Here is a 9,600-nt window from a genome sequence, read left to right as displayed (position 1 = left end):
CCTAATCCTTGACCCACCTGCGCAGTGGATGCCAGGTTCATGAGCCTCATAGGTATGAATCCAGCAGGGCACAGGTCAACTGGCTTGGGTCCTTGGACCACCTGTGAGAACAGGTCCTCCTCAGTGGAAAAGATGGAGTAGTGGATGGCTGGCCCAGATACACATGGAGATTATGAAAGCACATGGAGCCCTGCAGGGGCCATCTGTACCATCCTAAAGGAAAGAGGACCGAACAAATTGTACAACTACCTCAGCCAAACAATGACAGTAGATATCTTGGCAAATGGAAACTCTGAGGTCAGCCATGTCAGCCAATGGACATTCAAAGGGTTTCCTTATCCTTGGATCAGTGAGATCAACATTTCAAAACTCTCAAAACCACGTGGGCAGAACCCTTGGAGTGTGTGCCAGATTGGGACCCTGGATTGATTCTGGGTAGCCATTTCCCATCTCTTGGTTCTTAGGCTGTTGGAAGGCTGTTAGTGGCCTTTCTCCTAACTTTTCTCCAACCCTTGACCCATCCCATTTTGATCCACTATGTTAATATCATATAAAAAAAAGATCCAAAAGAAATCTTATATCCAACCAATGAATATTTTATAACATATTTTCCTTCAGACCAGAGATGGTCTCACCAAGAAACCATTGAACTTACCAGGACAATAAGATTCTGGACTTTATGCATGGTAAATACCTCCAATGAAAGAATCTCAACTGAATTTGAACTATGGTAATGCAACAAGGTGGAGCAATCCACTGTGGGGGGAGGGTTTGCGGAGGGGCCAGGGGGAATCCCAGTGCATATAAAAATGTGTCACATAATGCAATGTATTTAATTTAAAAAAACATTTTTCTGCTAAATAATTTGAAAACATTACAATTATATGAGGAAGTATAAATAAAATCATTTTTATTTCTGTAAAATAAAACGATCCAGAGCTAACATCACATTTAATGGTTAATTATTGAGTCCAGATATTTTAATACTTCTTTATCTAAAATAAGGAAAAATGCAAAAAGGTATCTGCGTACAACAATTAACCCAGCATCATACTGGGCATCCTAACCAACACAAGGATAATAAAATAACTAAAAGGCAAAGGTTTAAGAAAGAAAACAATGCTTGCAATGGGGGAATCTCAACTGAACTTGAGCTGTGGTTGTGCAACAAGGTGGAGGAATCCACCATGGTGGGAGGGTTTGGGGAGGAGTGGGGAGAACCCCAAGTACCTATGAAACTGTGTCACATAATACAATGTAATTAATGAATTAAAAATAATACATAATAAAAAAAGAAAACAATGAAATTGTCTGTGTTCATAGCGCAAAATTCTTGGGAGTATATTAAATCATTTCTAACCTAGCAGTGGATTTTATAAAGTCACAGGATAGAATAATAAATGATAATAAATTTTTATGTATTGCCTATTAATAATTTCACATAAAACACAAAAATTTCACTTATAAAGTATCAATAGCAATAATACATTTAAACTTAATAAAGCATCTGTAGATTGGGATCTGTAAACATTATAGAAAACCTAAATAAATAGAAGGATATGCCATATCCATGAATTGAAAGATTCAGTAAAGATACCAGTTTTCAACAAATATGTACTTTTATACTATCCTTAGCAAAATCCCAAGAATTATATTACCTTTATCTCTCTTTTTTTGTGTGTGTGAAAATCAAGCTGATTTTTAAATCAGAACACGTAGTTAACTAGAGTCAATGCAACTGTGAAGAGTTAAAAAAAACTACAGAAATTATGCTAGCCTACATCAAGACATATTGTGTAATATGTAAGTAATACAGCATTACTTCTATTGATGCAATGAGAGATTAATTTACCAATAGAAAGAAATGTCTGATTTATAAAGATTTATGTGTTGGTGATCACTTAACTTATGATCAAGAAAACTGCAATATCACAATAAAAGCAAGATCTGTTTTTTTTTCTTTGTTTTGTTTTGTTTTGTTGTTTGTTTCTTTTTTGCGGTTGCAGAGAGAGACAATTCCACCCAAATCTCTCACATATGGGTAGCAGGGGCCCAAGCACTCTGGCCATCTTCTGTTGCTTTCTCAGTCATATTAACAAGGACCTGAATGAGAAGTGGAGCAGCCAGAAATTGAACTGGTGCCTATATAGGATGCAGGCACTGCAGGCAGTGGTTTAACCTGAAGCAGCACTATGTTGGAACCAAAGTGAAAGTTTCTTTAAAAGATTATAAAGGGGGGGGGGGGCAGAGGAGGGGGAAAGATATCATTGTGTAGTAGTTTAGACCTGCACCTCAGGCACCATCAACCAATGTGGACACCAATCTGAGTCCATGCTGATAGCCTGGAAGGGCAGAGGAGAATGGCCCAAGTGCTTCAGTCCATGCAACAACGCCGGCTCCTGGCTTTGGACAGGCCCAGCTCCAGCCATTGTAGCCATTTGGGAAGTGAGGCAGCAGATGGACAATCTCTCTGTCTGTCTTTTCCTTTCTCTATAAACCCACCTGACAAACAAAAATAAAGAAATCTTAAAAAATAAACAAGCAGGGCCTAGTAGCTAAACACCTCACCTTGTATGTGCTGCGATTCCATATGGACACCAGTTCATGTTCCAGCTGCTCCATTTCCTATCCAGCTCCCTGCTTGTGGTCTGGGGAACACAATGGAGGATGAACCAAAGCCTTGGGACCCTACACCTGCATGGGAGAACCAGAAGAATCTCCTGGCTCCTGGCTTCAGATTGGCTCAGCTCCAGCTATTGAGGCCACTTGGGGAGTGAATTAACATATGGAAGATCTTTCTCTCTGTCGCTCCCTCTGTGAAATCTACCTTTCCAATAAAAATAAATAAATCTTTAAAAAAAAAAAAAAAGAAAAAAAGATTATAGCGGGCCCGGCACTTTGGTATAGCATATTAAATGATTAAATGTTGCCTTGCAGCACCAATATCACATATGGGTGTTGATTTAGTCCAAGTCCTGTTTGCTCCACTTTTAATCCAGTTCCCTGCTAATGCAACTAGGAAAGCAACAAAAGATAGCCCTGCACCCACCTTAGAGACCAAGAAGCTCCACCTCCTACCATCTGACTACTCGGCCAGCTCTACAATTCCAGCCATTTGAAACTGAACCAAATGGTGGAAAATTCCTCTGTCTCTCTTCCTGTAATTCTGATTTTCAAGTAAAATCAATAAATCTTAAAAATAAATAAAACAAAAGCAAATAAAATGAGAGACAACCATTGTGAGTCAGCAGGTTAAGAGGGACATCTCTTGAGACACCAGCATCCCATGGCTGGGTCTCTCTTTCTCTGTTACTCTTTCAAATAAATTGCTGTCTTCTCAAAAATTCTTGAAAAAGGAATGATGCTTGTCTATACACAGTATGAGTACATTGGCAGCCTAGCCTCCCCTAAAAATAGAAGTCTGAGTTAACCAATGATGGTCTAGTTTATCGGGATTCTCCATAAGCAAAACCACGGAGATACTAGAATAAACAAGAGGTTTTCTGTAACTGCTTCTCCAATCTGAATCCAAAATTGCAGTTTTCATTGTCTAATTAAGGCCCTAAATGGAGATTGATTTTATGTCCTATCTTGCATAGTGGTCACTTCATTAAAATGTCTGTTGAAACTGGCCACATTTTAGAATTTGGTCTATGTACAAAATATGCCACCATTTTATGGATGAGTGTAATTCAAAAGACCTGATTCAGACTCTGCAGTGTTTTCTTCGCTGGGTAAATTGTTTCATAAAAGGCAAAGTTACCAGAAGTCTTAACATAGAAACACATAAAACCAGAACATCGCTTTGGTGCAGGACAGCTCAGGCTGCACAATATCCACAACCTTCACTTCATGTCAAGAAGGAAGTAGCAGCTAGTCAGAGATTGGCAGAACAAGCACCAAGAATTTCACTGAGAAAACAAAACAAAGATTCCACAGAGTGGGGCCTTTTTGAAGGGGACTGTCCAGTCTCTGAACTGTGCTTACCATTACACGGGACCTTTAATGATGGGGGAAGTGCATTCTAATAAAAAGGAGGAATATGGGTGATCCTTCTGGGAAGTAGGTGGAGATTGCCCACACTGGGTAGCCAATCCTCTCCCCTCTTTGTTCTTATGATTCCTGTTGTGGCTGGTAGGTGTGTCATTTAGCATAATATATTGTGATGAGTGTGTAATGAGCTGTAGGTCAATCTAGATAAACCTTGCCCCTTAAATTGATGTAACCCAAATCCAAACAGGAAGCCAATATATCTTCACAGAAAAGGGGACCAAATCCACATGCTGTAGGTCTCGAGATTTTAAGAATTAATATCTCCAAGTGATTCAACCACTTCTTGTCTCAATATCACAAAACTCCGTTACTTGCCTTCTTTAATGCCTCAGGAATTTTAAAAATATGCCATTATCTATATGACCATAAATTGCACATTCTGCAGTTTAACAATTCAAATTTCAGCCTTGAAAATCTCCTAATGTTTAAACAATTTAAACAGAAAGAACTATACAATACTAGGCAAGTGTTAAACTGCTGAAAGAAAAGCAGCTAATAGCTGGCAGTACACTGGACCTGGTTAATGCCAAATCTGTGTAAACTATACCAGCACGTCAGTATAGTTGCTTATTTTTTTAATCCTCACCCCCTTTTTAAAGATATGTGGGAAAGGAGGGGAATGCCAGGCCAGGACATGCCATCCCAGTCCCCAAGTCAGGGCAGGAGGAGCTGCAGATTCCTTGAGGAAGAGAGTCTAGGGATATATTAGAGTGGGAACAACTGAGGGCATGCTTGGCTGGGGAGGAAGGGCTTCCAGGGGCTTCCATGAACCAGGCCACTGTCCTCCCAAGTGGGTGAGGCAGCTGAGATGCAATGGTTTAGAGAGGGAACCTGGAGAGCATGTCTGGGTCATGCTGAGACACCTGCCCACATAGGAGACCTGGGCCGGGCTCTATAACATTACCTGTCATCCACTGATGCACACAAATGCTAGGTCAAAAAAATGACTGGCTGGACTAGGCCACAGAACCCACTAATGAATGTCAGAGCAGTGAGTGGGTCATGTCAGGCTGAGCTGCAGCACCCAACAGAACAAAGGATAATTCTCAAAAGAAGTTGTGTGCTCACGTCTGTGGAACTGTAGCACCTACTGGTTTATGCATGCACTGGTGGTGGTAATGGACCAAGCCAGGTTGGACCACAGAATTCACCTGAAAGGAATCCACTTGACATTCATAAGAGCTGAGAATGTGCCAGAGTCCAGCTCCAGCTGAGTTCAGAACTCGAGAAGGGTGCGGAGAATAGGCATAGAGAAAATAAACGAACCACTACAATTTCAGGATCATTAATGGACAATGTGAGAAAACTGTCCACTTTATTTATACAGAAGCCTTCACAAAGGTTGGCACAGACTTCACACCTGGTCAAGCGGGCATTCCTAAGGATAATTCTGCCAATTGTTTCACCTTGAGGCAGGATACCAGCCATTCTATTCCTGAGGTCAGGAGGTTCTCAATAGATAGCACATATCAATCAGTAACACATTCCTGCTACAATCCTCATTCTACAACTTAGTCTTGAATCAGTTAAGGGAGGAAGTAGACCACAGAAGGAGGGACCTAAAGACCAAGGAAAGAGGGAAAGGATAGATTCCCATTACACCTGGGGACTTAACATCCTTGATTAGCATATGGTCAATGGGGGAGGAAAACCCTAAACACAGGTTCCTACTGCACCTAGGGACTTAGCACCCTTGGTTAGCATGTGGTCAATGGGGGCAGCCTGAATAGTAAAAGACCCTTTTGCTAAGATGTTATCAGTAACATCAACTTCCAAGCTCACACTGATAGTAAAGACCAACTGCGCAAAGGCAGACAATGGCTAAATAAATTACAGAAATCTCAGGGGCGTTGTCTGGTGTTCATGCAAAGGGAGGTGGAGCTGCATTCAGGTGGTTGTAGAGATAAGCTGCTGGGCCCTGCCATACAGCGGGAAATTTCTTGCGGCCTTGCCTGCAATGGGATAATACTCTTCACACCTTCATGTCTTCTACACCCACCACATGGACCCCAGCAAGAATGAAAAAAGGCCAGACTAGGCCAGGCTGTAGCACCTGCCAGCACATTCAAAGGCTGGGACTGAGGGCAGATCATGCTAAGCAAGGTTGCTCCCTGCACTGGCACATGTGAGGTCTGGGGTTCGGAGCAGGTCTGGTGGAATAACTTGGGGATTTCTACTGCTAGGTCTCAGCCCCTGTTGGCAGCATGGGAATCAGGACTGGGAGCGGACAAAGCCAGACAAGACTGCAGCACTCATTTGCATTTTGGTGGCCCATGTAGAGAGACAGGCAGGACTGTGCCAGGCCTCAGCACCCACTGGCATACATGAGAACCAGAATAGGGTGTGGGCCATGCTCAGAAAGGCTAGGTTGCAACACCTGTCAGCAGAAGCTGAGATTGCAGGCAGACCATGCCAGGCTTGGTCTAAGCACATGCCAGTATGCACAAGATCTAGAATTTGGAACAAGCTTGGTAAGGGAACTCTGGGGACTCGCTTGCCGGGCTGAAGCTCCCACAGGTGAATGAAAGATCTGGGGCTATAGGTGACCAGGCTTGGCAAGACTGCAGCACCCACTGTTTCATGCATGTGGGCTGGCTCTGGAGGTGGACCAGACTGGACTAGGCTCCAGCACCCATCAGTGAGATCTTGAGTGGGTGCAGGCCAGTCATGCTAGGCTGCAGTACCCAGGACCAGGGGCCATCCATGTCAGGCTGGCCCACAGCACCTGCCAGTACACATGAGTTCTGGGACTCAGAGCATCTTCGTAGGGGAACTTGGGGAACTTCCCTGCTAGGCTGCAACTTCTGGTGAGCATGAGAGCTGGGACTGAGGTTAGGCCAGACCAGCCTGGGTTGTAGCACCCATCAGCATATGTGTGATTTTTTTAAAATCAATTTATTATTTTTTATTTGAAAGACAGATCTACTGAGAGAAGAAGAAAAGAGAAAAATATCTTCTATTCACTGATTCACTCCCCAGAATTGAGCCAATCTGAAGTCAGGAGCCAGGAGTTTCTTCAAAATCCCCCATATGTATGCAGAGAACCAAGCACTTGGACCACTCTTTTTTTTTTTAATTTTAACTATCTCGTAACTTTATTTTTTTATTAATTACATTGCATTATGTGACATAGTTTTATTGGTAATGGGATTCCCCCCACCCCTCCCCAAACTCTCCCACCATGGTGGATTCCTCCACCTTGCTGCATTACCACAGTTCAAGTTCAGTTGAGATGCTTTCATTGCAAGCATATACCAAGCATAGCGTCCAGCATCTTATTGTCCAGATAAGTTCAATGGCTTCTTGGGGAGGCCACCTCTGGTCTGAAGGTAGAGCCGGCAGAGTATCATCCTGATCAATTAAAAGCCCCAACATAACATCAGCCACAATTTATAACGTTATGGAATTAGTGGACATAGTATTGAGTAACCAATATGTTTTAAAAAAGAAAAATGCAAGTTCTTAACCACATCCTGTGATTTCTTCATTGACATTTCAATTTTAGTTTATATACAACTGGGTTCTATACACCTTAAAATGGCTATGGATTACTATCTAGCTGTCTCGTGTCTATTTTCAGCGTAGTATTTAGCATTTTATAGCATTGAAGCATAATTTTGCTGAACCTGGCTTTTTTTTTTTCGGGTAGTCTAGGCTGGCTTATAACTCTAACAAGACATATGTCAGCAATTTAGGTGCAGAACAGTTTTAGGAGGGGTGTTCAGAGAAATCTTCAATACCCTAGTGAGGAGTAACTAATCTTTGTGATGGACCATTCTTCACTGCTTCCCAGGCCATAAACAGGGAGCTGAATGAGAAATGGAGCAGCCAGGACACAAATCAGCACCCATATGGGAGACCAGTGCACGCAGGTAAAAGGACTAGCATGTTGAGCCACCATGCCAGCCCTATATATGTAATCCAGGTCTAGGGGTGTGCCAGGCTGGGCCAGTTCAAGCACACACTGGAACAAGTGAGAGTCAGGACAAGGTGTAGGTCAGACCCGGTTGGATGGCAGTATCCACCACCTGGTTGATGGCTGGTGGTGTGTTAGGCTGAGATAGGCTACTGTACCTACTGGCAAGAGCTAGATCTGTGAGCAGGTGAGGCCAAGTCATGTTGTAGCACATACTGGTAAATGCTCATCTCAGAAGTGAGCCATCTCAGACTGGACTGCAGCTCCTGCTTCCAAACACAAGACCCACGGTTGGGAGTGGAACTGGTAGGGGAATTCTGAGGATTCCCTTGCTGGGCTACTGCTTCCACTGATGAGAGTAAGAGCTGGGACTGGCAGACAGGTCAGGCTGGGATAGGTTGCTGTACCTACTGGCATGAATGAGAGCCAGAATGGGTGCGTGCCAGTTAGGCTTGGCTGCAGCACCAGCTGGCAGGTGCCAGGATTGGATGCAAGTCATGTCAAGCTAGAACACAGCATCCCCAACAGGCACAAGATCCAGGGCTGGGAGCAGGTCTGGCAAGGGAACAATGGACACTCTCTTGCTAGGCTGTACTTCCTACTGGTGAGTGAGCACAAAATCCAGGTCTGGGATGTGTCGGGCTGGACAAGGTGGTGGCACCTTTCATTGTGTATGTGGACCAGCTCTGAGGGCAAATTGGGTTGAGCTAAGCCGCAACAACCCGTGGGCATATTCATGAATGCTAGATAGGCTGTGGGTTTGGCTAGGCTAGACCACAGCATAGGCTGTCACATGCAAAAACCAGGACTGGCAGAGGATCTGGTGGGAGTGTTTAGGGCCACCCTGACTAGGCTGCAGCAACCACGGACGGATGTGTGTGAGGATCATGCCGATGGAGGGCTGGCTGGGTCAGGCTGTAGCACCCATTGTTTCACGCGAGATATAGAGCTGGGAGGAACTGACTGGGGAGTTGGATTCACTGGCATATGTGTTGGCTGGTGGAGGTGACAGACCAAACCTTACATAGCACTAGATGGTGCACAAGTCAGGTTTGAAGTTACTTCAGCCGAGGTTTTTTTGGGGGGTGACTCCTCAACTAGACCACAATACTCAGACTCTGGCCACAAGAAAAATTGCCAGATTTGTGGTCTGAACTTGGAGAGCATGTACTAGACGTGGGCCTCCTCAGTTGCTGATATCTGTGCAATGGATAACATGACCAAATGCACACAGAGGACATGACAGCAAGTTCATCTAGGCCGACAGAGGACATAGAGTGCCTCATTAGAAGATGGAAAGCAGAACAGGTTGGTTAACTCTCCTGGCCAAGCTTTGAAGCATGTTACTAGTTCTGTGGACGCACTGAAGTAGAACTGGTCAACCAATAGACATTGGAAAGATTTTCTAAATCTTGGAGCAAGGAAACCAACAACATATCAGGACTATCAAGTAGCACTTTTAGAACATTGTTCCCCACAACAGGGTCTTTAAGGCAACATCAAAGCAATAACCCCCATCCCCATGTAGTGATATAGTTTGACAGCAAGGAGCAGCCCCTCCCTCTCACCTGCTAACCCAGTGGAAAGAACTAAAAGATTTCTCGCACTCACCGCCCTCCACACCTGACTCT

Source organism: Ochotona princeps, chromosome 1 (genome assembly GCF_030435755.1).
Source record: "Ochotona princeps isolate mOchPri1 chromosome 1, mOchPri1.hap1, whole genome shotgun sequence".
Lineage (NCBI taxonomy): Eukaryota > Metazoa > Chordata > Mammalia > Lagomorpha > Ochotonidae > Ochotona > Ochotona princeps.
Note: the sequence above shows the minus strand (reverse complement) of the source record.